General features: G+C 38.1%; 1 protein-coding gene across 6 annotated transcripts in view; it reads left to right on the top strand.

Annotated features, from left to right (window-relative positions):
• Positions 1-27,071, top strand: part of PTPRM (protein tyrosine phosphatase receptor type M) — a 786,460-nt gene that overhangs the window by 56,217 nt on the left and 703,172 nt on the right. Inside the window, exon 1 of one of the 6 annotated variants that reach the window (XM_049112920.1) lies at positions 9,997-10,015. The exons of the other annotated variants lie outside the window; for them this stretch is intronic. The gene's annotated coding sequence lies outside the window, so the exon portion shown is untranslated. Of the gene's footprint in view, positions 1-9,996; positions 10,016-27,071 lie in introns of those variants that run through there. 6 annotated transcript variants of the gene reach the window in all.

Below are 27,071 nucleotides of genomic sequence, written 5' to 3' on the forward strand. Positions count from 1 at the left end.
ATGTGTAGCTTGCTTATTTTAATGCTATTTGAATTTCTGGAAATTATTATTTTTTTATTTTTCTTTTATATGTAAGGTGATATCTTACTGGGGTGTTCTTGTATAATTTAGTGGCTTTAAAATGGTTTTGCTTTTAGTGTAAATCCTAACTTTTTTGGAAAAATATATATTTGTTTTGTCAAAAATCATTTTATATTTTTAACCCTTTTTCTGATTATACGAATCTTGCATTATCATTGTAGGAAAAATCAGAAAATACCAGAAAGTTTCAAAAAGAAACTAAAACATGATAAAATTACTCAAAGGGCACTATTAACAATTTGTTGTATATTTTCCAGCTTTCCCTGCATGTGTCTATCTGTATTGTACATGTGTACTCCTGTGCACAATAGTGAATATGTTATGAATGCAATTTTTGCAGCTTGCCTTTTTCAGAGATCAAGATCATCATTATTTTTTCATTCTGAGAAATCATTCTGGAAAATATGATTTTTAATAGCTGCCTATGACTTTAGTACTATTCCACAATGTGTATTCTCTTACCTTTCTTAGTGTTGGGCATTTAGGTCATTAGCAGTGCTTCACTATTAATGCTACATCGAGTGTCTTTGTTCCATGTTTTCATTAATTTGAGAGTTTAGGTAAGAGATAATTAAGGCCTAGAGTAATAAAAACAGCTCCTTGTGTGTTAACAGGCCCTGGACCCTTTATGTGCCCCAAGAACAATGATAGGAGGTGAGTGGCATTGTTTCCCCTGAGAAATAGTCAAATCAATCCAGTGGCCACAGCTGGTGGGCTGTGAATGTGAGTCCAGGACTTACTGGGCGAAGCCTCAGTTCTTCAGTGCACCCCTGTTCCATGGAGAATCCCCCATGGAGAACAAGGGGACTGAGTGGTGAGAGAAGAGCTCTGAAAAATGTATGGGAACCATCATGATTAAACAAAAACCTGCCAATATTGGAAGATCTAAAACCAGCTCATATATGAATATACTGTAAACTATCCTACCAGCCGTCCTTTCCTGGCTTCTGGTATTTTAAATTAGAACAAACCAAGGCCTTGTGATTTACACAAGTGAATATTTATAGGTGTGAGTAGGACCATAACCCCTGTTGGCCTTCCTCATTCTTTCCTTGCACTGCTCCAGACTCTCCAGGCTTCCTAAGGAATGAAGAACTAGAAGTCCTAATTCTCTATTCATAATGAGGTCAGATTGCATCTTGCACAAGGGGCTTCCCCCCATGTTACCTAGTCTGAAAGCAATCAGTATTTGTTGAAGTGCAAGGGTGACAGTACTGGGGGACTGGCTTGGAATCCCAGCTCTGTCATTTTCTGGCTATGTGGCCTGGGCAAATTACTTCACTTCTCTGTGCCTCCATTTCCTTTTCTGTAAAATGGAGGCAAGTCTCGTATCTACCACACAAGGTTATTGTGAAGATGATACGGGAGAGCATGTGCAGGGCTCCTAGGACTTGAGGGTGTGTGCAGGTGAATGGCTGCTGTCTGGGGAACCAGCCATTATGTTTGTGCCACTTCCTTCCTTTGGCTAACATTTTCAAGGACCTGGATGGAATCAATTTTTGCCTCTAACAAAATTTATAGAGACTTTACAGGAGCTTGGAGTATACCTATTGCTGTCATTGAGCGCATATATTTAAGGGTAGTAGTGAGATAAAAGTGTGTAAAAAAAGCTTTAGAAGGTTAAGAAAACTCCCAGATTTAAATATCTTTTTTAAGCAGGCAGTAGAATGTCATCACAATTGTTTCCTTTATTTCCTGATATGAAAGTTGTTGGAATAAAATTAAAAACAACCTAATAGCATATCAAGAAGTCAGAGATTTTCAGATTTCCTGATTTGGTTTTACCTACTAGTTACTTTCCAGCTCTTTATCATAGTGAATGCAGATAGATTTTTGTAAAAGTCACATGAAATTTGAATCAGTTTTGCTATTTTTGTCTTAAAAATGAAAAAGGACTATGACCTAATCCCTGCCCTGTGATAAAATTATATTGAGGTAAGAGAATAGAAAATGCACTAAAAAAAAAAAAAAAGAAAGAAAATGCACTATAACTCTTCCATGCTTTCTTTTTCTTTTTTAAAAAATTATTTATTTATTTGAGAGAGAGCGTGCAAGCAAGCGCATGAACAGGGGAGAGGAATAGAGGGAGAGGGAGAAGCAGATTCCCTACTGAACAGGAAGCCTGATATGGGGCTCCATCCCAAAACCCCGAGATCGTGACATGAGCCAAAGACAGATACTTAACTGACTGAGGCACCCAGGTGTCCCCTCTTCCATGCCTTCTTGAATGAAAACATTGAGAGATAGCAGAGGTTCTGGGATCATCAAGAAGCACTTATTCTGTTCTCATCAGTCACTGACAAAGTTGCAGTGAGGCCACTGATGTTAATGTGTGACATTAGCAGTTATAGGTCTTGGTTTGAAATCCATATCCACAGTGTACAGCTGAGGGGCACACAGCGTCCTGGCTTCATTTCTTCTTTCTTTTTCTTTTTCTTTTTCTTTTTCTTTTCTTTTCTTTTCTTTTTCTTTTCTTTTCTTTTCTTTCTTTCTTTTCTTTTTTCTTTTTTCTTTTTTATAGAGAAAATACTTCCTACTGTGAGGATTGAATGAATTAACATTTGTGAGATTGCCTAATGCAAATACTCCCCTGACTTTGCCCCTTTTCCTCTGAGGATGTTGACCAAGGCAAAGGGAAGGCTGTCCATAGACCAAGCTTAATTCTTGAGACTACATTCTAGGTTTGTTTTTTAAAGTGGGCTATTTTCTGATACTGTCTAATCAGATGATATGACATAGGACATTGTGTGCCCTCTGTGAGACAAGCACTCTTCTTTGGTAAAGCTCTTAGTCCCTGCCCCCATTTAAAGGTTTAACAATTTTTGGACTTTAGCAGGGTCCATATAGGCCTAACACACAGACTTAAGGGAGAGAGAAAATTTTCTATTTCAGTCTTGTACGTAGGGACCTAAAAACTGCTGTCAGAGTTTTCTTCGATGAGTTCAACTGTCAACCCGTGGGTAGATGGCCAGAAGAACATGTTGGGACCAGGGACATGGTATAATTTGCTCAGGGAATGGGAGGGAGCATAGAGATAGCTTCTACTAGCATTATTACCTTCCACGTGACCCCCATCCCTGCAACGAAGCTGGTGGCTTTATGAACATAAGAGGTCTGCTAGTCATGAAGTTGTAATCTGTACAACCCCAATGCCCTCGCTCAGGGTCTAAGCCTAACCTGTGTTCTTCCAGCTTTCGTACTTGGGTTATAATTGTGAGATATTTGACAAGCTCTTATACTCAGTCTGATTACATCTCCCATTGGGAATTAATTATACTCGACTGCCCCTTACTTGAGCATTGTAGGCCTTATAACTATGCAGATGGCTTGGTGTCCTTCCTTGTCTACAGAGGGAATTCCCTCTGAAGGCTCCAAAATGATGCCTAATGGAACAGTGGAATTAGGAATCCTTCTGGAAGCCACTGTCTCCGTCCCATGCTGTTTGTACTCCCCTCCTGACCCCACTGATTTGCACAACCAGTCACTCTGTCCTCACTTTGAGCAGGATATTTTCTCTCTTCAGTTTTTGAACACCAAGCATCACAGTCCTTTTGGGCCTCAGACATTGGCCTTTCCTTCATCAGGGTCATAGCTCCCTCCCTGGGGGACCTGGTTAAGCCAAGAAGCTGAGCAGGGAAGTCATTTACATTTCATTAATGTGGATTGTATGTCCTGCTCTGGGCCATCTTGTCCTTACCCTCCTATTCCCTGGGAGGGAGATGTTGTCTGCCCAGAAGAGCACTGGCCAGACAGACTGCATACCCATCTGTTGTGATAGTCTTTGTCCTAGTGTTTTAGGGCTGGACTCTGGGCTTTGAGGTACCACGGAAGGGATCCATCAGGATATAGATTACCTAGGACCTGTGATGATGCTCAGTTCTTTCCAGCAAGTATTTATGAAGCACCTGCTCCCTCCCCGCCTCATGCTGTGTCCAAGGTAGTATGAATATGAGGCCTCTGGTGTATACCAGGGGCAACCAGAGGCCAAGTACATGGGCCATGCTTACCTTAAATACCATCTTAAATATTTCAGGTGGGAAGTTTTTGTGGTATGGAGTAGAATCAAAGTTAAACCCAGTTATTTTTCCTCTAGAAGGACCAGCACAGAAACCAGCAGTAGAGGTTAGTTAGGAAGCATGTTACTTGTGGCCATGCTTGAGCAGAGTTCCTTTTGTTACTAATAAGAGGCCCTGTGGAAATGGAAATCCTAGTGTGGGTAGCTCTCCTTTTGGAAAAAAAAAAACAGCTAATTTTTTTCTAAAAGATTTTTGAGAATTTTCAAATGGCCATGTGACAAATATACTAGGTATATATTTCCATAGTAATATAAGAAATATGTATGTTGGGGTACATATTCTATGAGGCACTATTGGGTTTCTGTATACTAGATTGGGTTTTTTAAATGTCTGAGACATTCACTACGTTTCACTTTAATATTAATGAATTAAAATAATTCAGAAACAAAAATTGTTAAGTAGTTTAATGATTTGACTTAATGCAACCGATTTAATGCATTTCTGTTACTCCCTAGCGTACTATTGTTGGATGGTAGATACTGTCTTTGAAATGAGATTGGAAAAAGATAATACAGTTTCCTAAAAATTGCAAATAAGGTACAAAGTCTTGATTCTAAATCATACATTTCTTATTCGATTTTATTTAAAGGAATGAAACATTTAAATCACTATATGATTGGTCAAAACCATTGGTTGGCATTTTAAGGGTCATCTAAAGAATATACTTTAAAAGGAAAACTAAATTGGAATTCCTTTCCATCTTAGTTTTTTTCTTTTTTTTTCTAGCTATCTTCAAAATCAAATATTTTTTTATTTTATTATTATTTTTAAAAGATTTTATTTATTTATTTGTGAGAGACACAGAGAGAGAGACAGAGACATAGGTGGGGAGCCTGATGTGGGACTCGATCCTGAGACTCCAGGATCACGCCCTGGGCCGAAGGCAGGTGCTAAACCACTGAACCACCCAGGGATCCTGTGTTTTCTTATTTTAAATTCTGCTTTTGCCCACCACTGTTAATGATTCAGTCATTCAACAAATAATTGAATGCCCACTCTGGGTCAAGCAGTATTCTGAATGCTGGTAGTGCTAAACAAAATTGTCATAAAGCTCTGTCTTCAGGGAGCTCACATCTATTTATGTACATTTCTGTGTGACAAGCACCAAGCTTTGTGCTATCCATGCATGAGCTATTTTAATCTTTATATTGGCCCAAAGAGGAAGACACTGTTGCTATTTCAATTTAGCAAATTAGGAAGCAGAGACTTGGTGTGGCTTGCAATCTTGAGCCTTCCTAAGTGACAGGCTAGGTTTCCAGTGCATATCCATTTTCCCCACTACTGGCTTCATGACCAGTGTGCTGTTGAGAGAGAACCACTAAGTTAGCTTCAATGAAGAATTGGCCTGGAACCATTGAAATTTGGCTTTAGGAACTACATTTCAAAATGGCGGTGGACTATGGACTCTGGGCAATAATAATGCACCTGTAAATTATCAGTTGCAACAAATGTCTGATATTGGTGGAGGATGTTGATACTGGGTATCCAGCTGGCAGAGGGGGGGTACATGGGGAATTTCAGAAACCTCCCCTCAAATTGCTGTGAACCTTAAAGTGCTCTAGAAATTTATAGTCTTAAAAAAATAGTAGATGCATGGAAGCAGCTTCAGAGGGAAAACATTAAGATGGTGGGATGTCAACATGTCCTATGAGGAGATTTTAATGAATTAATGAAGTAGAGCAATGGGTAGAAAGTTCTGGGGCACAAGTTTCAGGCCAGTATAAGGAAGAGCTGTCTAACCTGTCCGTAGGAGTGGATTGCCTCATTAATGGTGATCTTGGCCCCATGGATATGATCAGGAGGGGTCAGTCAAGTGTTTGGAGGGATAATTAGTTATATTAGGTCCCCAAACCTACTTAACAGAATCATGTGGTCATTGTTGGAAGGATGTATTGGGCTACTCTGAGATGTTTTGATTCTTTAGGTTTAGGCTGAGGCCTGATCATCCAGATTTTTAATCAACAGTATAGATGATCCATTTTCAGGGTAGAAGTGGTGGTGGTGGTAGTGGTGTAGCAGAGGGCACCAGTGTACAAAAGACATTTTTTTGAGCAGGGTGTATAGAATGTTTTAGAAACTGTAAGGCCAACATGTCTGTAACACAGAATAGGGTAAGGTTTATTAGAAAGAGTAGGGATGTAGGTGGGGACCAGAAATGGGAGAGTCTTCTAAACCATGTGAAGTATCTCAGGTACAGTTGGAAACTACTTGAGCCAAGAGCAACACGGACTAACACAATTTTTTTTTTTTGTGTGTGTGTGTGTGTGTGTGTATGCACATTCCCACACAAATACACATAATGTTTTTAAAGATCACTCAGGTTGTAAAGATAATGGATTTAGAAATGTGGTGGAGAGAGCAAGTATGGGTGGTGGTAAATGGGTTCATGGACTATGTCAGTATTCTGGGTAAGTGACAACAGGGTGAGGTATTTGGGAGCTAAAATCAGCAAGGCTTGATGATAGATTGGATAAAATAGGTGAGGGAAAGGGGAAAATTGAGGTTGGAGGGAGATGCCATTTACTCACCAAGGAACACAGGAGGACAACCAGGGCTGTGGGGATGTTTTGAATGTGTGGGAGTCAAGTTGTGGAGATGGCCGAGGTGGGCCGAAGGGGAGGCCAGGCTACTGAAGCCAGGGGATAGATGAAATATCTAGAGAGCAAGAAGAGAGCTAGAAGAGGATCCAGGGAGGAGTGCAGACCCTCCTGACACTGGACACCTGGTGGAGGAGGAAGAAACACAGGAAGCCCTGGGAAGTGAGGGCCTTCCAAGATGGTGAGGTGGTCCAGACAGGAGGGAAGACAGAGCTTAAGAAGAACAGCCTTTGGCACCTGGCCTGGAGCCGCCAGGGACTTGGTTGGGCACCCGATGTGTGCTGGGGGCTTGTGGTCACTTCAGGGGCGAGGGACCTATGGGGATTGGCATACCAGTCTCCTGAGAAATGGGGTTGTGAAGAGCAACGGAGAAGTAGGACAGTTGCTTGCAGAAAATGTGGAAGGGAGTTTTGGAACAGTTAACAAAATGGAACAGACTTGTGGCTTGTTTGCTGATTTATTTTAGAGTTGGCATGTGAGGGGATTAAAGAAAAAAATTGGAGTGATGCTTTTAAAGTTTCATCTTTGTTATTTTAAAAATGTTTTCTATCGTGAACTCTGAAGAAATCCTTGAGAGGATGATGGATTTCCATGGCCGAGCTTGTACACAAGTGAGTCCTCAGGAAGGCACTTTTTTTTTTTTTGAACCTAAGGCTTTGTTTTTCTCTCCTCGAGATAAGATAGAAACATCATTAACACCACATTTTGCCTTATCTAGGAAGAGGAGAATGGTTCCAGATGTATGCTGCAGCACTAATGCGAGCCAGTGGATCTGTGCTGGGGGGCCTGAGGTCAGCCCGTTTCACAGGCTGCGTGAAGGGGGGACCCACATCCAGGACCTGAATTTCCTCTTAAATTGAGTATCACGTTAAATTTGGGAGCCTCAGGGACCACCATTCAGAACCTTTTCCCTCACACTGATTTGCTTTTCTGGTCTGCAAGTCCATGTCCCATTTCATTTAAAACAAATGTAAGTCTTTAATTAAGAAGGTTTTAAAGTCATGAGATTACAAAGTAATCTTGAATCTAATCCTCTGGAATTTTAACCAAATCACCCAATATCTCTAAGCTGGGAGTCTTTTCAGCTTTAAATTGAAACTGAATCCCACCGAGAAAATATAACCGAGCCTCGTCAAAACCTGTGCTAATTTCCTTCTTTGTTTTGACTCTTCCTCTTAAAAATAATCAATAAACTTGATTTTCTACAGCAGTGATTTTCAACTTTAGTAACTGTGATAAAATATATTTCTTCCTATTAACTTGGCTGTAATAGCACATTTGTATTCAGATGGACAGAGAGTTAACTAACACAAGGCCAACTTTTAAATTTCATGATACACCAGGGGATTCATTGGGGTGCTTCTGAGGATTACTGAAAGTCTAGTTTGGGAGTTAGATAATGGTCCCGAGATACAGAACTGTTTCCTAGATAGATGGGTGATTTCCCTGACACCTTTCCCTTCTCCCATGTCTAGACTTTTCCTGGTGATTGTTCTAGTGCCACGTATCTGTCAAGGGTGAGGTAGTAATAGTAGCTGTGGGTCGTAATGAATTTTTTTTCCAGTTTTATTATTAAGGTATAATTGACAAACATTGTATGTATTTAAAGCATGCATATACATGTACATTGTGACATGATGACCACAATCAAGCTAATTATAATGCATCTATCACCTCACATAGTTATTTTTTTTCCTGTGGGGTGAACATTTAAGATCTATTCTCAACAAATTTCAAGTGTACAGTACAGTATTATGAACTATAGTCATGCTGTGCATTAGATGTCTGTAGCTTATTCATCTTGAATAACCAAAATTTTGTACCCTTTGACCAGTACCTCTCCATTTCCTGCCACCCCCATCCCCCCAACTCCAGCTTCTGGCAACCACCATTCTCCTCTCTGCCTCTGTGAGTTTGACTTTTTTAGATTCCATGTATCAGTGAGATCATACAGTCTTTGTCTTTCTGTGTCTGGCTTATTTCACTTAGCATAATGTCCTCCAGGTTCTGGATGTTAATGAAATTTGATTGTCAATATATCCTGTGCTGATTGTACTCCAGTTAAACAAAATCACAAGGTGCATATGTATAAAAATCCAAATGTCAAATGCTAATCTATCAGTTTACAATGAGAATGTGACAAAGCATTCTGTGAAAGGCACATTGTACCCAGATCTAAACAATCTAAAGGGAAGCCAAGTTAGAAGGTTGGTTATGTATGGAACGGGGATGATGTCAATGGCCAGTTGTCATCAAGCTGTTTGACCAGTGTATCCATTTCCTCTGTAGTGACACACTTCTGGTAGGAACCAGACCATGGTGTTTTCTGAATCAGTGGCCTGTTCCATTTTTCTGGCAGTTCTCTACTAGACATTTTATATGCAAAGGCATGAAGTGATAACCTCATTTTTATAGAAGAGCAAAATGGAGCTCAGAGAGGTGGTGTAATTGGCTTAAAAGTTGCACTGATAATAATGGTCATAATTATAACTGGAGCTCATATTTAATTCCAAGGGCTGTGTTTCCATTCACTGTGCTATACTATTAACATTTGGGTGGCCCCTAGGTCTTCAGTGGCACCAATCATCTCTAAGAAACTTAAGTGTGTCAGCACTTGATGGCCCTTCCATGAGCAGAGCATCTGGTTCACTTTGCTGAGGTGTTTCTAAGCCAGGGTGGCCACATCTGTTCTAATTAGGAACGTGTAAAATCTAGCCATCAACTGTGTCTGAAGTCTGGATAGGGTGAATACAGCAGATAAATGATCTAAGGCAAATGATCTGGATTTAAGGATGGTGTTTGGGAAGGAGTTACAGAGATGAAATGATAAAAGAGAGTTTTAATGGTCTCTCACCAAAGCTGTGTGCTGTTTACTGTTGGAATTAGCATGACTGATGAGTACAGTGCTCTGAAAAGCTGTGAAAACATCTAAAAAAATTCAGCGATTGCCTCAGTGCCCTAAATAGTCTTATGTCAGCAATTAGCATTAACAGTCTTTCATTAATCCGTCAGATTTCTGATGCTGCACATCCTAAAGCAGGAGATAATAGAGAATCCTCAGGATTAGCCACCGATGCATCGCACTACAGCATGTCATTACGGCAGTGGTGTTGAGACAGCACTTGGAAATGGAAGAATGGGAGGGCAATAATTCTCTCAAAGCAGCAGTGCGTTCCTCTTCTTCATTCAATTCAGAGTGCTACCTAATGTGGCGCATAACCAAGGGGGAGTCTTTATCATGAACTCTTCCTCTCTATAGAGGTAAGTTGGCTTTTTAGTTGTTGTCTTAATGAGACATTGTTGTAAAAACGACATTCCAAGTGCCTCCTGGAAAGAGGAATATTGCTGCTGAATTCAAAGCAGTTCAGATGGTGCAACCATTACTTGCTGAAACTTGTCCTCCATCATTTATTTCATGAACATGTTCTATTTGAGCAGCATTCTCCATGTTCTTGTTCTTCCTTTCATTCCTCTCTGGTGGTTTCTATAGGAGAATCATTCAGCAAACAGTCCACATCTTTTCTGGTTTCTGTGAGTTCCCAGAAGACTTCTTCTCCCTCATTCCTGGTATGCTGCTTTCCCTTCAACTTGACTTTCCCTTTCTTGTCAACTCTCCCGTCTTCCCTTTGCTCTGCTCAGAATTCCTCATGTTGTCACCCATCTGTTCCTGCATCTCAGCCTCCATCAAAGCTGAGTAGAGCATTTGGGCACTGGAGTTTGACAGATCTGACCTGCTCTTTATGGCATCCTACCAGAGTGAGCAGGACCACTCTCCTGGAACTCCTGATTCTCCTATCTTTCTTTCCAAATGGTTGTCCTGCTTCTTTCCCATCTCAGTAAATAACAATACCTTTTGTCTGGTTCTCAGGCTAAGTAACTTGAAGTCATCCTTGCTCCCTTTGTTTCTCTCATACCCGCCTTCAACCTGTTAGCAAACCCAGGTGACTCAACCTTCAGAATATTCCCAGCCACCTTCCCTGCCATCAGGTAGGTCTTCTTGGCATTATTCTTCTCCTGGATTATTGCATTAGGAACTGACCTTCCTGCTTTCCATGTTGTCCTATGATGGTCTACTGAGATACGTTCAAAATATGAATCTGGTCATGGTACCTTCAATGATTTCACATTTCACTTGGCAAAATACAGAATCCTTGTCAAGGCCTCACAGGTGCTATATGACCTGCTCCCAACACTCCTCTGATTTTATCTCTTGTTCTCTTCTCCATCACATGGTCCTACTATACCTTGCACATCCTCACACACTTCATCCTTCAAACTTATTCTTGCTGTTCCCTGCCTGAGATACACACTCTCCATATCCTTTATGGCTTCTTCCAATTCCTTCTGGCCAAATGTCAATCCACATTAAAATATCTACCCTTATATGTCACCATATCATGTTTTTATTTATTTTTTTGTGTTTTAGATGTCTGTCTTCCATGAGAACATTTCCGCCTTTGTAAAGAATAGGATTTTATTCTCATTTTGTTTGCCGCTACATCTGTTTCCCCTGTCTCCCTCCCCCTATCTCCCCTCTCCAATTTGAGAAATGTAGACCAATAAAACAAAGTTCTAGCTTCTTATCATGGCCTTTGGTCTTCTCTTTAGGGCCTGGTTCCCTGCTGAATTCAGGCCATTACTGTTAGGACATTCACAGGAACCCCTCCCCCCACCACCTGAGTGTTTACCTCCCTTCAGGTTTTTGCCTTGTCTGCCTTTGCCTTGACTGAGGGCAGTAGATGCAGGAAATCTCTCTCCTCATTTTTGCTTGTGAAAGGCCTGTGCCTTATCTGTAATGCCCAACTCAATCGTCATCCAGAGAAAAATGTCTTACATTCTTTCTGATAAAATTGTATCTGTTTCTCCTGAGTTCTGCTACCACTTACACAGCATCAATCCCATTGGGCCTTGCATAAGCTATTTGTGAAACTTTCTCCTCGTTATCCTTGAAAACTCCTTGATGATGGATTTATTTTTGTTTCCTTTTTGATTGTTGTATTCCTACTTATCACCTTATACGTTATGTTTACCCAGCTTACTTACTGAAACAGCTCTAAGTTTCATATTTCAAATGATCTCAATTAGCATGGGAATTGTATGAATTATTTACTTGAACAAGAAATAACATGCATATAATAAATTAGAATGTATTATTTTCATATTAAATGCCTCTAAGATAATAAACAATGCATTATTAATGTACCACATAGGCATATGTCTTATTCCACTTTTGTTTTTTTAAAAAAATATATATAAAAGCTAAATTGGTTTTAATAGGACGCTAATAGGGTGTTTTTAGGATTCCAGGGAAAAATGAGTATTTTTACTTAAAACAAAATCTTTAATTAAAAAGAAAAAAAAACTGTTACATTTGCATTGAGTCCTCTAAAATTTTGCAATATATTTGATATATATGCTCCGGGAATATTAGAGTGAATATTTCATACATGTTAGGGTTTTAAACATTTTTATAAAATTATGGAAACAGATAAAATGAACTTTCTGGGTTTTTTTTAAATCAACATTTAAAAAATATTCCAGTAGTTAAAGTTATTCTGACTTTAATGGCTAAGGCAATTTTACAGAGCAGGGCTCAAATCTCATTTTCTTCCTGTCTGACCTCCCACCAGATAAGTAGTACTTCATGATTTAATGCGCTAATATTTTGTGTAAAGTGCTTAGCATGGTACTCTATGCTTAATATATAGTAAACACTCAATAAATGCTAGCTTTTATTATTCATAAAGAAATGACCTTCCCTTTTTTGACTCTTTGGACTCCTTCTTGACTTTTCAGTTATCATACATTGTCTTATGTCATACTTATTTTTATATCTCTTTTCTAGCAAAGTATATTTTAAGACTGTAGAGAATTTTGTACATTGTAAAGGACTGCTAAATTATTTATCTGCTGAATAAATAATAAACTTGTGAACATTCTTTTAAAATTTAAGTAGCTTTGATTATTTGATGTTCCATAACACTGGGCCCAAGTATGGTGGAAACGCTTGAGCACTGACAAGTTAATTCCTAAATGATCCTAGAAAAGCCACTAGAGACAGAAGGAGCCCCTGGGGACTAACCAGAAGTTGCATTTGCCTGTCTGTGGCTTCCTTGCTGAGGCAGTTCTACTAAATTAACAGGGGATATATTACAGTGTTCAGAGAGCTCTAAGGTACTGTAAAACCCATAGAATGTCCACTTCAACTAAATTTGATAAGAGTTACCCATTTGGTTAAGATTAATTACTCAGTTTATTTATGGTTAATGACTCATTTAGCTTCCATTTGTTTAGAGAGAGGTAGGAATGGCAAAGAAGAGAATGTTGGAGACTGTGCACACCGGACAACTGCTTCTATTTTCTGACTGTGTAGTCACATGAGAAAGAGAGCCTTTCAAAAGCTTTTGCCTGGGTGCCTCACATTTAGAATGAGAGCAGTTGGTCTTTATGAGCTGGGACCTTGCTTATAACAGGTTCTTCTTTGTATACCCATGAATGTCTGCAGGACTCAGAGTATAGTAGGCATTCTCAGTTGGCTGGGTGACAGCCTGGACAAATGAGTAGTCCAGGTGGAGGAGGTAGATTGCTCTAAGGAGATGGCTCAGTTGAAGCCTCATTTGGTTCTCCCAAGACTGTGTTTTGCTGGAAAGTTAAAATCATTTTCAAATCAATGAATGGAATTGATCATTACATCATCATTCTATGATGCCATGTATTTTCAAGTACAACCAATCTTCCCTGTCATGTTTATATTCATTTTGTGTATTCCCTCAAGGATGCAAAAACACTGTGTATCTCAGAGTTGAGAGTCCCTTTACCAGGCAGTAGTGGGGCTAACATGAATGAAAGGCTTGCATTTTCTTGAGGTTCTTGCAGCCTCAGAGGGAACAGGAGCTTCTCATAACAATGTCCATTTGGGACAGAAGGCCTGCTACCTGCTGAGGGCCTTCGGAGGCAGGAGGCACTGTGTACAGCTGGAGAAATCTGAAGAACTTTTTCTCTCTTCTACTCCATTAAAGATTCTTTGGGGGGAAATAGGAAGTTCTTATCAAATAAGTACATATTTTAAAAATCTCAGAAGGGAATTAGGACATTAATAAGCAAGATGAACTTGTTGAAAATGCCATTATGGTTTTGGACTTGAGTGCAAATATTAAACACTGTGTGTCATAGAGCTTCATACAAGGGAATGCATTTACTACTTTTGAAACTTTTCTGTGCTTTGCATTAATGTGATACATGATTCCATAAGTGAACCAGATCAGTATTAAAAAATATAATTTTATATTTTGGCCAACCTCACCATCAAATAAGGTTTTGGTAGTAATTTAAGCGTGAAGGACTTTTTTTTTGCTTTTACCAGAATAGGTATTTAAAGTTCTTTACACATTTATTAATGCTAAAATGTCTTTTACCCATTTCAGCTCTGATTTGAAGATGAGAAAAAAAAAAAGTCAACCAAACAAAACAAATATTATTAGTTAAAACTTCACAGGATATTTGTTTCCTCTATCCCACCTCTAAACACCCAGTTAATCACATTTATTGGAGAGACACAGCAAAACCGGATTAGTAGAACAAGGTCCAGAGTAAATGTCTCATGAAGAACATTGCATGTATAAGCAGAAACTCTTTTGGAAGACAGAAGTTGCAGATTAACAATTTTGACTTTATGTGATTAATCTAATTGTTTCTTTTTTAAATGTATACTTATTATTTTGGTCTAAGGTTCAAGTTTTCAGGAATGGAGAAAGATACCATATGACTACAGTTAAGTTTCAAAGTCTGAGAACTATCCATGTTTCTGCCGACCCTGTGTTGTATAAACTTCTCAGTGGCTTATAATTTCCTAAACTTTGGTCTAGTGGTAATGCTTGTAAGAATTTACGTTTTATGTCTATTCCAGTCTTTTAATGATTTTAACTTCGTTTTCATTGGTTGAGAATGTTATGTAGACTGTCCTTGGAGGAAAAAAAAATCACAAAGTGCTACATTACAGTATTAAGTTATTTAAATTAGAATCGTAGTTTTAATCCATTTGTTATTTGAGTATTATTAGGCTGATTCTTATGTTAATTTTAGATTTATTAACAGATATGCTTGTGTCTGCCAAGTATTAATTTTTTTCTCTTGATTCAGCAATAATTTATGTAGTCCATAATGCATATGAATTTCTCATAGTCTTTTAGAAAATGATTTTCTTTAGATTTAATCACTTGGTACAAGACAGATTTCATTAATAACACTTCTAAATTCAATTAAATATTAAATTCTTCCACAGGCAATGATCATTATAAACTCTTTTCTCACAGCAGAAAAGTTGATCTTCTTAAATAAACTTAACTTGTAATAAATTTTCTTGGTTTCCAGGTGATCCATGTAAACTGGGTATCTCATTTCCACTTTCAAAGCATTTTTTTCTAATTTGATTGACTTTCACTATTCTAAATGCTTTTAGTTCTTATGTATGTTGAGCAAGCAAATCCTGTCCTTATGTTGTTGTTTCCATTGACTCATTTCCCATGAACAAATAGATTGTCTTTACATTAGTTTTATTTTCCAGTTAGAATATATCAGTGCTTGCTAACTTAACCCGAGAATGCTGCCACATGTTAATGGGTGGATTAGAGCTTTGTTACTATGCTTTATTTGACTTGTAACCACATACAAGTTACTAAGTCTTTCAATGGAAATTAATAACTAGTATTTTCTGGGTAATTTATTTGGTGAATAGTGGCGGTAGATACAGTGGTCTATAGTGAAAGATGAATGAGAGAATGGAAGAATAATTGGCAGGAACAGATACTGCCCTAAGAAAGGAGACTAATCCTTAAAATGAGCTATCTTAGAAGGTCAAGAAAAATATTACATTATTATATCAACAACTGGCATTTGGGGGGGTCTCTCTTCTGTGTATCCGTATCCACAGGCAGTTGGAAAATCAGAACTTGCTGCAGAAAGCAGCTTTTTCCCAAGTGTCCAGTTGAAAGAATTAGTTACAAATATTTATACCGTTCTAAAGTATAGGATAATTACATAATTTGAAACAAATGATTATATGAAAGGAGCTTTAGAGAGTATCTTAGTGGGAGGAATTTTGTGATAATGAGGAAAACTGAGCTTTGAAGAAGTTTAATTTCAAAGTTCTTGTGTGTTAGGATGCCCTCAGGTGCAAGGCCAGAATCCCCAGTTGAAACTAGTTTAAGCAACCTTAAAAGAGAGAGAGAGAGAGAGAGAGAGAGAGAGAGAGATGATTGATCAATACGACTGAGAAGTCAAGGAGTGGATTTGGTGCCTCATCAGAATGGCCAGGACACTTGGCTTGGCTTTTCTGTCAGTGTTTCTCCTTTCTCCTTTCTCTCCTACAATGGCAAAAGAAGATTACAAGCTAGTATACAATTGTGCATCTGCTTTGTGTTTTCTCCACCAGGTCCCTGAGGCAGTTAAGAATTTTATTAAGAGTAGCAAGGGAGCCTATTCCAGATTAGCCATCCCAATAAGAAAAGAGCAGAGTTTTCTCCTGTATATTGTGGCAGTATTTAAAATAACAGGAAACAACCTGATTTTCCTGCTTTGGGTCATGTGAAGCTCTCATTGCTGTGGCCAGGGGACGGGTATCATAATTTTAGATTATGTCCCCATTTCTGAGGATGTGATGGGGGAGGGACACATGGTGGCACTCCACTAGAACTACCTGCAGGGAGACAAGCATGTCTCTGAAAAAGGAAGCAAATGACCTAGAATAATGGTAGAATTGCTGGTGGAGTCTGGCCTTTGGACTTCAAAGCTAGAGTCATTTCCATCAAAACCTTAATACGTTGTAGGATGGCTGGATTGATTAGAAGGATTCCTAACTCTTAGTTGAGAAAATTGCATATTTAGTTGTCACTTTAGGGCACCTAGGAATGTGGGTTCCAAAGCCTTGACTCAATGCCAATAAAAGCTTATAGCTACAGTCTTTTGGAGGTTAGGGCATTTATAAAACAAATTCATTGTCAATGATGTAATAAACATATGCCAGAATAAAGCATGAATCGGCTAAAACAGTTGGAAGGTGTGTGTGTATGTGTTTCAGTGAGGTGGAAATAACTTGTAAGAACATGCAAACCATGATCTGTTTTCTTAGGCCTCTCTCTTCATCCCACAGCAAACCTGATCATGGCCCTATGTGTCCCGTCTGGGACTGCTGGTCCTGGCCCTTTCATGGAACATATCCTCATCTGTTCCAGCCAGTGTATGGTATGCCTTCCCTCTCCAGGGACCTATTGTCATCGTCTCGAGCACTTTCTGTTCATTTTAATAGATGCTCCCATTAAGTGCCTTGAGAGCAGGGCTCATCTTGAGTTTTTCTGAATTCCCTGTTTTTCCAAGTACAGTGCTGAGTATGAAAAAGGAGGTTTATGAATATTTTTTAGGTTTTTTATTTGATTTGCTGTTGAAGTGTCTTTTACATTCAATGGCCTATGCTAGGCTCAATTATATTCAACTAGTTCTTCATTTCCTTAGTCGTATAAAAGTTCCTATGGTATTGACCTACAGAGAAGTGTAAATTATAAGGGAGTGAGGTCACCTGAAGAATAATAGATGTTTTATTTCTGTGTGTGTGTGTGTGTGTGTGTGTGTGTGTATCTCACAGCTTCTTTATCCATTCATCTTTCGATGGACACCAAGCCTCCTTCCACAGTTTCACTCATATGGGGAATATTAAAAATAGTGAAAGGGATTGTAGGGGAAAGGAGAGAAAATGAGTGGGAAAAATCAGAGAGGGTGACAAACCATGAGAGACTCTGGGAAACGAACAAGGGGTAGTGGAAGGGGAGGTGGGCAGGGGGATGGGGTGACTGAGTGATGGGCACTGAGGGGGGCACTTGACAGGATGAGCACTGGGTGTTACATTATATGTTGGCAAATAGAACTCCAATAAAAATATACAAAAAATAAAAACGGAAAAAAAGTTTTATTTCAGCCAGTAGATTTGCTTTTTTATATTATATACTAAATAAGTATGTGCTTATTATGTGTATGTATTTAAGTTTTACATTTGAGTTTTTCTAATTACTCTTGGTGGATTGTTATAAATGTGATCATAAATATTCCATACTATCAGGACAGAAAGAAAGAAGAAAAGCCTTAGTTAATCAAAACTGCATAATATATCAAGATATGATTGCTGTCACATTAACAACAGACTGTTTCTCTCAATAAGACGTACATGTCTTCCAGATATTAATAACAGAAATGGATATAGTTTAATCATACCCCATACATAAAACCAGAGGGATAGCATGAATCCTAAGAAGAGGGTAATTACCCAGAGCTGTATTTCTGTATTGGATGGATAACTGTAATCACTACTCTTTCTTACAGGATTTGATATGATACTGAGAACATAATGATTAATCAAAGGTAATTTTAAAATGGGAGACTTTCATTTATAGGCTTCAATTAGGGTCTGAGAATAGGGCAGTAAAAAATAGGTGAACATTTTATTGAGTACTTGCTCTACTTCCAGTACTGTGCTTTACAGACATATTAACGCCTCTCCCCACCCATCCGTGAGTACTATTGTAGATAATACCCCACTTTACAGATGAGGAAACTGAGCCTTTGGTAGGTCAGTAAATGATCTAAGGTGGGTGCAGGTCTGACCTATGTCCTTGGGTACTATGGGATGTGGACCCGCCCTGGGCGCTGTGTAAGACGTATATGGAGGGGCAGACGTCTGATTTCTCAACTACCCATTTTTCTGTCTGCATCCATGGCAGACATTGCCCCAAATATCTTAGAATCTGAAAGCAAGTAGCTGTATGAGGCTTATTGACTTGTAGCTCTGTGAAGAAAAGAAAATTGGACATTTGTTTCTAAGAAAAATTGTATCAGAGTAGAGAGTGCCTTTAAATTGTATCGACTTTCGAGAAGAGCTACCAGGTTTTTTTGTTTTTTTGTTTTTTTGTTTTTTGTTTTTTCCTAGAGCAGTGCTCCGCGGTGTTATACCCTGGGAGAAATGGAATATACATTAACCTCCTTCCAGAGAACTATTTGTTCTCTCTCTCTTTTTTTCTTCTTCTATTTGTTCTCTTTTAGAGATAAGATCAGGTCTTAAAAGTTGGGCAGACTTCACATCTAATTATTCTACTGTTGTTACAATTCCCTATCCTAATCCTAAACCCCTTGGAGCTTTTATTACATTGGTTGGTGGCATTAGCCTGTCAACAGCTGGATAAGACAGGAGTTGGAAAATGGACTTTTCGAGGTCAGAAAGCTAGGCAACCAGAAGAACCAATTTGTCAACTTAAATCATCTTGGGAATGGAAAAAATTATTCCACAGTGTGGGAAATAAAAGACAGCAATGAGCTCCTGTTTTGTTTTTTTTCTTTTTCCAGTTTGTACTTCTTCTTTCATTGCAGCATCAGGTCTGGATAACAGTGTTTAAATGTTGAATTTATTTCTGAGAAGCCATAGTATGTGGTCATTTGGTGTACTTATGTGAACATTATCATAAAATCTGTGGGTGATTTTTACCCTTCTGCTTAATTACCTGTGGCCACATCAACCTGACAGCATTTGAAAGAGAAAGGCTTCAGAAATTGCTTCTCATTTCATGTTTTATCACTTAAAAAAAAACCTTCCATCTTTGTATAATTTATCATCTAATAATGAGATATTAATATATTTTCCATATTTGGGATGCCAGTATATGGAGAATGAGCTTCACTTGCTGATTTGATAAAACATTTTTTTTACAATATTTAGGAATATATTTATTATAGTATTTTTTATTATAGTATTTTATAAAATTTAAATATAGTCTTCTCTTAAACTAGGTATTTATGCTCTGTTGCAAGAGCAAAGACAGATTCCTTTACAAAATCATGAGATGGGGGTGTTCATGACAGCGAAAACATGTGTCCCCTCATGGGTTATTGGCTGGATATTCCCTTTCGATTATTTGTGCTTTATTTTTCCTTAGTATAATACTTTATAAAATAAAACTGTTATGGACATAGCATGAAATAAATGCTATGATTGGAAAACCTCTGTTTCTTAAGATTCAAAGCTATGATTTTTTATGATCTTTATTTTTAGTGTGAATCCATGTTTTTCAGGTTATTTCAATGAACCATGAAATCCAAATTACTGTTTCTTTAAATAGTAAAGCAAATATGCAATTTAAAATAATCCAGGCTTTTTTTTACAGCCCAAAGAAAAGTTTTACATTTTTACTCAGATTGTCTTTTTCTTTTTTCCATTTTATTTGTATATGTAGACACAGCTTATGAATGGATAATCTATGGATTATTTTCAAAATATTCTGTTATTAAAACAATTTAATATTGATGAAATCAAGTTTTAAAAAGCTAAATGGCAAGAAAACTTGTAATAACCATAAATTTTCAGTGCATATTTAAACATAGTAATTTGTGTAGGAATTTGTTTTTAAACAGACTTCCTGTACGCTAATGTAACTTATTATAATAAGAATGTTTTTCTTTTAAATGTTGCATATTAATTGAAATGCCATAAATAGAATATTTTATAACATTTTGGGGTTTGTACTTACTAAAGAGGCTATGAGATGAATTCTTTTACAAAGTAAGGAATGGCTTTTTAAAACAAATACCTTGTTACTTGTTTTTATAAATTTCGATAGTTCTATACTGGATAATCCTTTCTTAGCATGAAGTACACTTTTATTTATTTTATTTCCAAATCAGAAAATCTTTATTTACTGTGGAAACATTTAAAAATAACACAGTTGACCAACTAATACTCTCTTTTAATTCAGTAAAACATCCTACCTAATGTCCACCCCAAGCTATGCACAATAGCATTGTCTGCCTAGAAGAGTCATCTCTATATGTCCTCAACCCTATTTATGCCAATTGTGTTTGCAATTTAATTCGTTTGCAAAATTACCCTACCAAGAAAATTGGTGAAATTGAGTCGGGGATGGAGAGAGGGGGTTGTCCTACAAAAATTTAAATGAATTTTCTGGAAACACTAAAGGTGAGCTGCTTCAGAAAAAGAAAAAGAAAATAATGCTATTGCATTAAGGTAAGCAAGTCAGCTGAAAAAAATTACAATGGGATTGGAGGAAATCTAAACCAGAAGTTGGAGAAAAAGCATAAGTAGGTGAGGTTGATGCAAAACGAAGGAATGGGACCTCTGATCAGCAGACCTACACTCTAAGAAAAGACTGGCCATACATGAAATGAGAGAATTATGTACATTTACATCATTACAGTTCGAAATAAATTGTTTAATTAATTTATTATTTTAAAATTCCCTTTTGAATTTTAAGTTCCAGTTAACTAAAAGAACTAATCATTCTTTCGGGTTGAACAAGAGGCCTATCGCTGTATTGATTGTTATATTCAGTATGTATTTGCTTCCTTTCAGTAAATATGTCTCCCTAAAACCTCTGTCGACTCTTTTAAACAGGTGTGATTCTTCTGTCATATTAAAGTAGTTAAATAGAAAAAAAAATGTGTTTCTCCCTAAAACTCTTCAAATACTTATATGGCTAAACTTTGGAGTAATTTTACAGAAATGTTATGTTTTTAAGTGAAACCCAGCAAGTATTTAATTAAAATTAAAGTCAGTTTTTAATTTAATTATATGAAATCTGATGTTAAATCAGCAACCTCATTTGCCACTATTTATTAGGGTGTAGTTCAGTATCACATGCACTTTGCATGCCTAAGATTTAATCATGTTTCAATTCTAATCGTGTAACCATGTCCACAATTCAAAGAAAATCCTTAGTGTTTGGAAATGAAATTGCCTCATGATCCACCTATTATATCGAAATGGTTAAGCTTTGGTTTCCTTTTGATTGGATCACATCTAATCATTTAAAAAAAAAAAGATATTTTGAGAAAGCGTGTGAAGTAAAACTTATAGCCACTTTAGTGGGAGAATGCTAAAATGCACCTTGGTTGTTGTATAGTTTTAAAAGCACAAGGCTAATACCAACCATCTAGTCTCAGAGGCAATAAATGCGTGAGCTTTCTTCTTTGCTACTGGAATCCTGCTCATTTTGGCTGTCAGACCAATAATAATTCACTATATAACATAGATAAAGACTAGTCCATGGTGCTGTTCTCTTCTGGATTTATAACGCCTGCGGAAATTAAAAGTCCATTTAGTGAGTGACATTGTAAGGGAATATACTGTTTAGCTGCCCAGATAAGCTGGAGAGGGCGGTGTCTCCTTTATGAAGTTGCTAAGATCCAGAGTCTTTGGTCTTTGGAGAAGCAGAAGTCAGTTTTGTCAGTTCACCAAGATTGAGTCTCTCCCAAACTGGAGTCATATTGGTATTTTATTACTTATAATGTGAAAGACCCACTTAAAAGAATTGGGCACCCACAGTCTTTAGTCAGGACAGCCTTTCTTTGTTGGTAGCTCTGTAGGGAACCCATTAAATCACACTGTTCTTGGTGAGCCTGGAAGCAGGGAATGGAATGTACTGGAAGGCTTGAGTTTCTTTTGTAAACATACACCCAGATTTTAGGCTGGGGTTATGTTCACATTAACAGTAATGCATTCTTGTCCCCTCCTGCATCCTGCACATACTGATAATAAGCTGTACAAGCCCAAGTCCTGTCCTTACAGAGTTTACAATCTGTGGGCGAGGCATCTTGGATACATCTGAGAGCATGGGATGGGGGATCAAACCACGTCTGGGGTCCTTGAGGACCTGACATCCATCTGAGACCAGAAGGAAAAAAGGGCTGACTTACATGGAATGTGGGGCAAAGAGCACAGGTGGGAGAGAAACCCAGAGTACAGAGGCCAAGAGATGCGGAGGGAGGGAGCTCCAAGGACACAGGAGGAGGCCAGTGCTGAGAGTGAGGCAAGTTGAGGAGAGGGAAGCCTGGAGGCTGCAGAGAGGCAGGCAGTGTCCTCTATCCACCTGCACGTCCCTGGGCCTGGCCTCATTACCTTCTGGATACCCCTGCTTCCTCCATGGCTGCCCCATGTGCCTACGTGAGGGCTGCCTTCTTCCTTCTGCTACCACTTTTCTTAGAGGGGATCCAAATTGGCAGGTGTTGGTGGCCATAGTTGTTGTTAGTGACATGGTCTTTGTTCACACTAGAACCTCCTCTGCATAGCACTTGGCTGTGAGTTAGTGGGAGTCTGAAGCAGGAGGCAGGTCTCAACAGCTCTGTCATGGTACCAGAAATGTCTCCCTGTCCTGACGAGGGAGGTGGCACTGCTGTTTCTTTATTCTTTAGCCTCCCTATAGGATCTTTTTTTTTCTTTTTTTAAATTTTGTTTTTTTTTTTTTTTCATCATGATAAATGTACACTTTAATCCCTATCCCATTTCCCCTAACCTCCCGCTTGTCTCTTCTCTGGCAACCATCAGTTTGTTCTCTATAGTTGACAGTTTTCTGGTTTGCTTCTCTCTCTGTCTTTTTTCTTCTATGTTCATCCATTTTGCTTCTTAAATTCCATATCTGAGTGAAATCAGATGGTGTTTGTCTTTCTCTGACTTATTTCACTTAGTATTATATTCTCTAGCTCTATCTATCTATCTATCTATCTATCTATCTATCTAAATGAAATCTGTCTCACATTTTCTTTATCCATTCATCATTTGATGGGCACTGGGCTGCTTCTACAGTTTGGCTATTGTAAACAATGCTACAATAAAGATAGGGGAACAACATTCCCTTTGAATTAATGTTTTTGTATTTTTTGAGTAAGTGCCCAGTAGTGCGATTACTGGAATGTAGGTAATGTAGTTACCTACATGTACAATGTAGGGTAGTTCCATCTTAAATTTCTTTTTTTTTTTCCATCTTAAATTTCTTGAGGAAGCCTTTTAAAGCCCATCTCTTAATAGATTGAAATCTGACAAGTAATGATCACAGCACACATTTCTTTGACTTCAAAGGGTGGTGGAGCTGGTCATATAGAATAGATCAGATGTTCTCAAACTTTAGAGTGCAGCAGAATTACCAGGAATATTTGTTAAAACAGAAATTGCCAGACCCATCCCCAAAGTTAGGGTGGGAATTAATAATTTGCATTTCTAACCGATTCCCAAGTGATGCTAGTAGTCTGTGGACCACATCTAGAGTACCATCGGTATTAATAGCTATGTCAAAATGTTTTGTAAGCTAAGTTTCTATGATATTCATGGAATAAAAGGTGAATTTCAATCTCCTTAAATTAGCTTTATGCTTTTTTATAAATAAAAGGATAAAAAATCTTTTAAAACATGGGCAGCCCGGGTGGCTCAACAGTTTGGCACTGCCTTCAGCCCAGGGTATGATCCTGGGGACCTAGGGTCAAGTCCCGCATCGGGCTCCCTGCATGGAGCCTGCTTCTCCCTCTGCCTATGTCCCTGCCTCTCTCTCTCTCTCTGTGTCTCTCATGAATAAATAAATAAAATATTTTAAAAATGTTTTAAAACCTACTATTCAGTGTGTCTGAAACCAGTGATTGCTTTGCTTAATGAAATTCTTATTTTTTGAGGATGTATTTATTGGGGCACCTGGATGGCTCGATGGTTAAGCATCTACCTTTGGCTCAGGTTGTAATCCCAGGGTCCTAGGATCGAGTCTTGCATCAGGTTCCCCACAGGAAGCCTACTTTTCCCTCTGCCTATGTCTCTGCCTCTCTGTGTCTCTCATGAATAAATAAGTAAAATCGTTTTTTAAAGATGTATTTATTTATTTTAGAGAGTGAGCTAGTGTGGGAGGGAGGAGGGACAGAAGGAGAGGGAGAGAGAATATCAAGTAGACTCCCTATGGAGGGTGGAGTCTGACTTGGGGCTCTATCTCAGGACCATGTGATCACCAAAAGTAGAAACCGTATGCTTAACTGACTGCACCATCCAGGTGCCTCTTGCTCAATGTTTTTTTTTTTTTTTTATTGATTTATTCATGAGATACACACAGAGAGAGAGAGAGAGAGAGAGAGGCAGAGACACAGGCAGAGGGAGAAGGAGGCTCCATGCAGGGAGTCCGACGTGGGACTTGATCCCAGGTCTCCAGGATCACACCCTGGGCTGAAGGCAGTGGTAAACTGCTGAGCCACCCAGGCTGCCCCTCAATGAAGTTTTTAATGAAAAAAAGTTCTTTTATGTATATATGTATGTATAAAATATATATATGCATATATATATTTTATTGGAGTTCGATTTGCCAACATATAGAAAAAAAGTTGTTGATTGTATATTTTGTCTATTACTGAAATAGCATAGACATTGCAGATTTTTCCAAACTGTAATTTATTGTGGTTTTTGGCAAGAAGACTTAAAAAATTAATAGGAAAGCTTAGATATCTTAGTTTAAAAATATTGAATTCTTAAAGATTCTTAGTACTTTATCTGAAGTGGGCAATAATATTTTTCTTTACCCTTGTCTGTGACTGACCCATACATTCTTATTACTAGAAAGGCCCCTCTTTGTGTACAGTATCAAAATGATATAGAGATCCACGATCCAGACTGGACTGAAACATCTTATTCAGTCAACATTTGAAGCAGAAAAAGTTGAAGGAACTTTATGAAACACATGAGTCTTTTCAATAAATGGTGCTGGAGCAATTGGACATCCACATGCCAGAAAATGAATCTAGACCCTGACATTATACCTTTCATAATAATTAAGTCACAATGGTCATAGACCTAGATGTAAAATGCAAAGCTATAAAACTCCTAGAATAGGAGAAAATTTGGGTAACCTTGGATTTGATGATGCCTTTTTAGATAACATTAACAAAAGCATGATCCATGAAGTGAAAGATTGATAAGTTGGTCTTCATTAAAGTTAAAACTTCTGTTCTGCAAGACAGCATTCTTAAGAGAATGAAAAGACAAGCCGCATGCTAGGGGAAAATATTTGCAAAACATATATCTGATAAAGGACTCATATCTACAGTATACAAAGAACTCTAAAAACTCAACCATAAGAAAACAAACAATCCAATGAAAAGTGGGAAAAGATCTATCTGAAATGACAGCTCACCATGGAAGATATGAAGATAGAGAATAAGTATATGAAAAGCCACTTGTGCAATATAATATACAATTATGAATTGCAAATTCAAATAGCAGAGATACCATCACATACCTATCAGAATGACTCAGATATAAAATGCTCACAATGCCAAAGGCTATATCAAGGTTGTGGGGCAACAGGGACTCACACATTGCTGGCAGGAATGTAAAATGGTACAACCACTATGGAAGACAGTCTGGCAGTTTCTTACAAAGCTAAACTGAGTCCTATCAAATGACTCAGCAGTTGTGCTGCTAGGTATGAGTTGACAACTTATGTCTGTACAAAACTTGTGCACAACTATCATAGCAGCTTCATTCATAATTGCCAAAAACTGGAAGTAACCAAATGTCCTTCAATAGATGGATGTATTCTGGAGATTGATTGCACAACAAGGTGAATGTACTTAACACTCCTGACCTGTACACTTAAAATTATTAAGATTATAAATTTTATATTATGCATATTTGATCATAATTTAAACCAAGAGAAAAAAAGATCAGTGGTTGCTAGAGGATGGGGAGGGGATGGGGGAGGAATAATTAGGGGGGAGTAAAGTGGATTTTTAGGGCAGTAAAATTGCTGTAATAGTGGATGTATGACATTACACATTTGACAAAACCCACATAACTGTGTAACACAAAACACCTTTTTAAAAAACATTTTATTGATTAATTTGAGAGAGAGAATGAGAGAGATAGCACAAATGGGATGAGGGGCAGAGGGAGAAGCAGACTCCTTGCTGAGCGGGGAGCCCCCAGTGCAGGATTCAATCCCTGGACTCCGAGCGAGATTCTGACCTGAGCCCAAGGCAAATACTTCATTGATTGAGCCACTCAAGCGCCCCCACAAAGTGAACTCTTACGTTAACTATGTTAATAGTAATGTATCAATATTAGTTCATCAGTTGTAACAAACGTACCATACCAGTGTGAGATGTTAATAACTGGAAAACTAAGGGTGGAGGGAGGGAGAGGAAACAGGTAGGTACTTCCTGTCCTTTCTGCTCAATTTATAACCCTAAACCTCAAAAAAATAATGTCTCTTAATTAAAATAAAGCAAAAAAAAAAATCACTTGGGCCTAAAGAACAAAATAGTACAATGGGGCTAGCTTTTGAAATGCACACTGGAAGTAATCTGAGTAAACCAACTACCTGAGATAATTGAATCACCACTATGAGGTATGATTAAATATACTCTCTTCATGTTTCCCTTTGCTGCCTACCCTGTTACCATATTCAGGAATTCACTGGAAAGAGAACAAAGTCCATGCTTTTGAGCCGAAGTGCAACAGAAGAAT

The sequence above is a fragment of the Canis lupus genome, chromosome 7, assembly GCF_003254725.2.
Source record: "Canis lupus dingo isolate Sandy chromosome 7, ASM325472v2, whole genome shotgun sequence".
Classification (NCBI taxonomy): domain Eukaryota; kingdom Metazoa; phylum Chordata; class Mammalia; order Carnivora; family Canidae; genus Canis; species Canis lupus.